Below are 7,489 nucleotides of genomic sequence, written 5' to 3' on the forward strand. Positions count from 1 at the left end.
TCAGTCTGACTCAATATTTTAGAATACTCATCAATTGCATGCAAGTTAACTCTCAGAATGCAACAAAAATGATTTCAGTCCAATTTACAATACCAATAAAACCTTTGCTTTGTGAAGCTTCATGACCCAAATCTAGACTGTTTTATTTTTCAAGGAATTCTGTCTATGAAGAGTTTACCAGAATCTTGTACTAATCTCTGCATTCTTAGACTTCTCTAAAGCATAGCTCTAAAATTTTCTCACCTTCCTCTGGTAAATACATTCCCACATACTAAGAAACACATAATCCAGTTCATCATAAGAAAACACCCACTTCTTAATGCCAGTGTTCTTTATTAGTTATATTTCATATTTCTATTAAAAAACTTCACAATATTACCAAGAAATTGCTTACTATTTTGCTGCATTGTTTGGTCAAAATTTATCTTCTTGGGAAAGTCAGGGCCATGAGGTAGATGGACAAAATGCATCTGTGGGAAAGAAGCAGAGAAATATGAAGTCTCTCACTCCACTTACTCCCTCCTGTTTATTCAGTATGAAATCCTACACCATAGAATAATGTCCCACAATCAATGGACGGATGAATCCTCCCAGCTCAGACAAACCTCCATGAAAATGTATTCAAGGGTTCAGGTAATTCTAACTCCTGTAAAGACACTAACTAAAGATAATATCAAAACTATTCTTGATGAATTTCATCTTAATTACTTTGACTAAGGTGGATTTGGGTCAAAGTCATGATATTGATACAAATAAATATTTGGTAATAGAGAAACACATGATGCCTTGATAAAAATTTCTCTATCACCAAAACCAGTTCCCATGAAAAGCAAAATTAGTTATAATGTTTATTCATGGTATGATTATTTGAACTCTGAAATTTTTATTTTATTTATTTATTTACACTCCAGATTTTATTCCCCTCCCAGCCCACCCTCCAACTGTTTCACATCCCATATCTCCTCCTGATCTGCCTGTCTTCATGAGGATGTCCCCATCCCACACTCCCTACCCCAGCAGACCTCTAACCTCCCTGGGGCCTCCAGTCTCTTGATGGTTAGGTGGATCTTCTCTGACTGAACCCAGACCTGGCAGTCCTCTGATGTATAATTGCTGGGAGCCTCATAACAGGTGGTATATTCTGCCTGATTGATGGTCCAGTGTTTGAGAGATCTCAGGGTTCAGAGAGGGTCCCTCCAACTACCTGAGGTTGCCTGTTTCCATTTTTTCAGCTTGCCCTCAGGGCTTCAGTCCTTTTCTCCCATCCAATACTAGATCAGGTTCCCCTCTTTCCCCCTACCCTGTCCACTTTCCCTCCTAAGTGTCTCCCTCTCTCCTCCCTTGTGATTGCTTTCTTCTTCCTCCTAAGTGGGACTGAGGTGTCCTCACTTGGGCCCTTTATCTGGTTGACCTTTTTGAGTTCTGTGAAGTGTATTTTGAGTATTCTCAGTGCTAGTTAATCATTTACTCCGTAAAGCTCTGAGTTCAGTTCCCAGTTACTGTGACATAGGAATGAGTGAAACTCACACCATTTTTTAATATAATTAAAGTGTCTTAGCATGTGTCACAGTTTAAACCACTAAAGATGCTTCCATTTAACATCAAAATAAGCTGTAAGAAAAAAAAAGATCAAGAAACATATAAAGGCAGACCTATAGAATGACAACAGACTTCTCGACAGAGACTAAAAGCCAGGATCCTAAAAGCCAGGATCTAAAAGCCAGAAGATCCTAGACAAATGTTATCTAGACCCTAAGAGAACACAAATGTCAGCCCAGGATACTATACTCAGCAAAACTGTCAATTGTCATTCATGAGAAAACCAAGATATTCCATGACAAAGCCAAATTAAACAATATCTTTTTACCAATCCAGCTCTACAGAAGATACTGGTATGAAATCTCCAATGCAAAAAGGGTATCTACACCAAAGAAAACACACACACACACACACACACACACACACACAAAAAAAAACCTAAAGAGTTCACCAAAAAAGGAAAAAAAAAAACAAAAAAAGAGAGAGAATCATAAACACATAATATCGCTGAAAAAAAGCAAAAATGACAGAAGTAAACATATAGCTGTTTTTATTATCTCAACATAAATGGACGCAATTCCCCAATAAAAAGATATAATCTAACAGTCTAGATAATTAAACAGGATCCATGCCATATACAAGGGCCACATCTCAGTGACAAAGACAGACTCAGTGACAAAACTTCAGAGTGAAAGGCTGGAAAAAAGTTTTCCAAGCAAATGGTCCCAAGAAATAAGCTGGAACTGCCATTCTAATATACAATAAAACACACTTTCAACCAAAAGTTTTCAAATGAGATAGAAAATGACACTTCATATCTATCAAAGGAAAAAATCCACCAAGAGAATGTCTCAGTCCTGTACATCTATGCCCCAGTGCAAGGACACTCACATTCATCATAGAAACTTTACTAACACTCAAAACACACAATGATAATGGGAGACTTCAACACCCCACTTTCACCAAAGTACAGATCATTGAAACAGAAACTAAACAGAGACACAGTGAAACTAACAGAAGTTATGAACCAAATGGGTTTAACAGATATCTACAGAAAATTTCACCCTAGAACAGAAGAATGCACCTTCTTCTCAACACATCATGGTACCTTCTCTAAAATTGACCATATAATGAGACATAAAACAAGCCTCAACGAATACAAGAAGATTAGAATAATCTTACACGTTCTATCAGATCACAATGGACTAAGGCTAGACTTCAATAACAACAACTACAGAAAGCTCACATACTCATGGAAACTGAACAACTCTCTTCTCAATGATAACGTGGACGGAAGAAATAAAGGAAGAAATCAACAACTTTATAGAATTAAATGAAAATGAAGACACATCATACCCAAACCTTTAAGACGCAATGAAAACAATGTTAAGAGGAAAGTTCATAGCAATAAGTGCCTTCATGAAAATAATTGGAGGCAGTGCTCGCCTGTGATGGCCGGCAGCCTACCCTTGGTCGGGTGGAGTCCTTTCCTCTCTGGCCATTTCATAACTTGGAATCATGTTTGATAATGGAGAGCCAGAAGACAAACCCCAGCACCTCCAGTGTGAATGAGCAGTGCCATTTTTAGCACCGGAGGAAAAGATCCTTTATCAGCCAATCACAGTTTGAAACCTTTGCCTTCCGTTTTAGAGGGAAAAAAAAATCCAGGAACAAAATCATCTCCATATTCTCAAGCATGGAAAAAGAAAGTAAAAAGAAAGAAAAAGAACGACCAGAGATTTCTCCCCCATCTTATTTTGAGCACACCATCCATGTTGGCTTTGATGCTGTTACGGGAGAGTTCAACTGGCGTGCCAGAACAGTGGGCGTGGCTGTTGCAGACCTCCAACATCACCAAACTCAAGCAGAAGAAGAACCCTCAGGCCGTGCTGGATGTCTTAAAGTTCTATGACTCCAAAACTGTGAAACAGAAATACCCGAGTTTCACTCCTCCTGAGAAAGATGGCTTTCCTTCTGGAAGGGAAGACATCACCAGCACTGAACACCAAGGGGTCAGAGTCGTCAGCTGTAGTGACAGAGGAAGATGATGACGTTGACAATGCTGCTCCTCCCATCGTTGTCCCTCGGCCAGATCATACCAAATCAATTTACACACGTTCTGTCATCGACCCTGTTCCTGCTCCAGTTGCTGATGTTGACAGTGGTGTCAAGTCTTCAGACAAACAGAAAAAGAAAGCCAAGAAGACGGATGAATAGATTATGGAGAAATTAAGAACTATTGTGAGCATAGGTGATGCTAAGAAAAAATACACAAGATATGAAAAAAAAATTGGTCAAAGGGCTTCTGGAACAGTTTTTACTGCAACTGATGTGACCCTAGGACAAGAGGTTGCTATCAAGCAGATTAATTTACAGAAATAACCAAAGAAGGAATTGATCATTAATGAAATTCTAGTGATAAAAGAGTTAAAGAATCCCAACATAGTTAAATTCTTGGACAGTTACCTGGTAGGAGATAAGTTATTTTTTGTAATGGGGTACCTTGCTGGTGGGTCCCTCATTGATGTAACAGAAACCTGCATGGATGAAGTGCAGTTTACAGCTGTATGCAGAGAGTGTTTACAGATGTTGGCATTTATACATGCTAATCAAGTGATCCACAGAGACATCAAAAGTGACAACGTGCTTTTGGGAATGGAAGGCTCAGTTAAACTTATGGATTTTGGCTTCTGTACCCAGATCATCCCTGAACAGAGCAAATGCAGTACTATGATTGGAATGCTGTACTGGATGGCACCAGAGGTAATGGAAAGCCTATAGTCTCAGAGTTAACATATGGTCTCTGGGCATCATGGCCATTGAGATGGTTGAAGGAGAGCCTCCATACCTCAATGAGAATCCTTTACGGGCATTATACCTGATAGCAACAAATGGAACTCCTGAACTTCAGAATCCAGAAAAACTTTCCCCAATATTTTGAGATTTCTTAAATTGGTGTTTGGAAATGGATGTGGAGAAAAGAGGTTCAGCCAAAGAACTGTTACAGCATCCTTTCCTGAAACTGGACAAACCATTATCTAGCTTGACACCACTGATCCTGGCAGCTAAAGAAGCAATGAATAGTAATCGCTAACGTAGTCTCTGAAGCCTCCTGTTCCCTATCCATTTTCTAAAAGAAGTCTTTTAGTACATGAAGTTGTTACTCTGAGGGGTATAAAGAGACAAGTCTGAATCGCATGGAGAAAAACAAGCAACTTAATATTTTCTAAAGATGACTACCAGTGTTATTCTTTTCCTCTGAATCATTTTGAATTGTTGGAGGCTATGATTGTTAATCTTATGGTCAATGCATTGAGATTTAAATGACAAACTTCTGAGTATGACCTTGTTAACAGAAATGTTTAACCAAACTGGGAATTCACACACTTAGAGTATAGGTGGCAACTTGACTTGGGCTCTGGATGGAATAAAAGGAGACTATAATTAGATCACCAGTATTCATCTCTCTGTTGTCTGATTGTGGATGCAATATGCTTAGCTGACTCATAGTTCTGCTGCCATTCTTTCCCCACCATAGTAGATTATAGCCATAAATTGAAGGAGAAAATATATGCCTTCTTTATTTTGATTTTGTGAGGTACATTGTTATAGTAAATTGTACTGGAAACTTCAGCTGATAGAGGATTTTTGCTGTTAAAATCTCACTGTGGTTTATGATCCTTTGGGATTGGTCTGTGGATGAAAGTTTGGAGATAAATCACTAAAATAGAATATACAGGTCATATTGAGCCCCTTCTCTTAAGAGTTATAAAGACTAGGATGTTGAGAGAAATAGAGAATGGATCTTTGGCTCACCAGTTTCAGAGTAGTACAAAGACTCTCCCAGAGACACTGCCAGGAGCTTTAGTTTTTATCCAAACAAAGATTGCAAAAAAAAAAAAAAAAAAAAAAAAAAAAAATCTAGCTTTGTGATAGAGCTGCTCCAGTATCTGGTTCTTTCTTGATGATTGCCAAAAGAAAAACATTGGTGGGAGGATGAATTGGTCTTGGAGATACTTGGGTTCTTTTTATTATAATAAAAATGTATAACTATCCTGATTCTAAGTTACTTTGTATAGGTAGTTGGCCCTCCTGTTTGAGTTCCTCTGAAGTCAGAAACTACAGAGTCTCTGGTACTTAGCATCTCATCCTTTTATATTACTTAATTAACTAACTAATTAATGGATACAGAAAGTGTGGTTCATTTACACAATGGAATACTGTTCAGCTATTATGGACAAGGACATCATGAGTTTTGCAGGCAAATGGATGGAACTAGAAAATATCATCCTGAGTGAGGTAACTCAGACCCAAAAGGACATGCATGAAATGTACTCACTAATAAGTGGATATTAGCCAAAAAAGTACAGAATACCCAGGATACAATCCATAAAACTCAAGAATGTTAACAAGACAAAGGGCCTAAGTTGGGGAGTGCCTCAATCTCACTTGGAAGGAAGAAGAAAGAAATCACAGGGGCAAAGGATGGAGGGATCTGGATTGGAACAGGAAGGGGGAGGGGAAAGGGGGAACATGATCAGGTATTGGGTGGGAAAAACAGGAATGAAGCCCTGAGGGCCAGCAAAAAAAAAAAAAAAAAAAATAGAAACAGGCAATCTTGGGAGGTAGGAAGATGTGTCTCTGTAGAATGTACCAGAGACCTAGGAAATGAGAGATACTCAGGACTCAAAGGAAGGGATCTTATATGAAATGCCCAAAAGTGAAAAGAGAGAACTTATAGAGTCCACCTCCAGTAGAAAGCATGGCATCAAGTGGAGGGACAGGGTTGCCACCCCACAGTCAAAACTCTGACCCATAATTGTTCCTGTCTAAAAGAACTATAGGGTCAAAAATGGAGAAAAGGAAAAGGAGGTCCAGTGATTGGCCCAAATTGAGATCCAGCTCAAGGGGATGGTCTTAGGGTTTATATTCCTGCACAAAATATGACCGAGAAGCTAGTTGGGGAGGAAAGAGTTTATTCAGTTTATACTTCCATATTGCTGTTCATCACCAAAGGAAATCAGGACTGGAACTCACACAGGCCAGGAACTTGCAGGCATGATCTGACGTAGAGGCCATGAGGGGTGGGGTGGTGCTTACTGTATAGCTTCCCCTGGCTTGCTCAGCTTGCTTTCTTATAGAACCCAGAACTACCAGTCCAGGAATGGCACTACCCACAATGGGCTGGCTCTCCCCTCCTTGATTACTAATTGAGAAAATTCCTTACAGTTGGATCTCATGAAGGCATTTCCTCAAGGGAGGCTCCCTTCTCTGTGATAATTCCAGCTGTGTCAAGTTGACACACAAAATCAGCCAGTACAACTGATGCCTTACCAACTTGACACACAAACACATCAGTATTAATCCTCAATCCTTACTTTCTTATTCATACTCAAGATTGAAATAACATTATAAGTCCCATAGTCTTTACAAATTCTTACATATTAAATTTTCAATCCCTTTAAAATATTCAACAGCCGGGCGGTGGTGGCACACGCCTTTAATCCCAGCACTTGGGAGGCAGAGGCAGGTGGATTTCTGAGTTCGAGGCCAGCCTGGTCTACAGAGTGAGTTCCAGGACAGCCAGGGCTACACAGAGAAACCTTGTCTCGAAAAACAAAAACAAAAACAAAAACAAACAAACAAAAAAAAAAACAGAAAAAACCAAAACCAAACCAAAACAAAAAACCCCCCAAAACAAGCAAACAAACAAAACCCTCCTAATACAAAGTGTACAAGGTGGAAGATAATTTAAAAAAAAAAATATTCAACAATCTTTTTAGAAATTCAAAATCTTGTTACAATTTAAAGTCCCTTAATTGTGTGCTCCACTAAAATACTTTTTTACTTCAAATGGGAAAAATATTAGGGCACAGTCATAATCAAAATCAAAATCAAAGTCTTACTGTCCAATGTTTGGGATCCACTCATAATCTTCTGGGCTCCTCTA

The 7,489-nt window shown here is 38.9% G+C and overlaps 1 pseudogene; it reads left to right on the forward strand.

Annotated features, from left to right (window-relative positions):
- Window positions 1-3,057: 3,057 nt before the first annotated feature.
- LOC117715215 (serine/threonine-protein kinase PAK 2 pseudogene) lies at window positions 3,058-4,633 on the forward strand (annotated as a pseudogene).
- Window positions 4,634-7,489: the final 2,856 nt, after the last annotated feature.

Source organism: Arvicanthis niloticus, chromosome 1 (assembly GCF_011762505.2).
Source record: "Arvicanthis niloticus isolate mArvNil1 chromosome 1, mArvNil1.pat.X, whole genome shotgun sequence".
In the NCBI taxonomy this organism is placed as follows: domain Eukaryota; kingdom Metazoa; phylum Chordata; class Mammalia; order Rodentia; family Muridae; genus Arvicanthis; species Arvicanthis niloticus.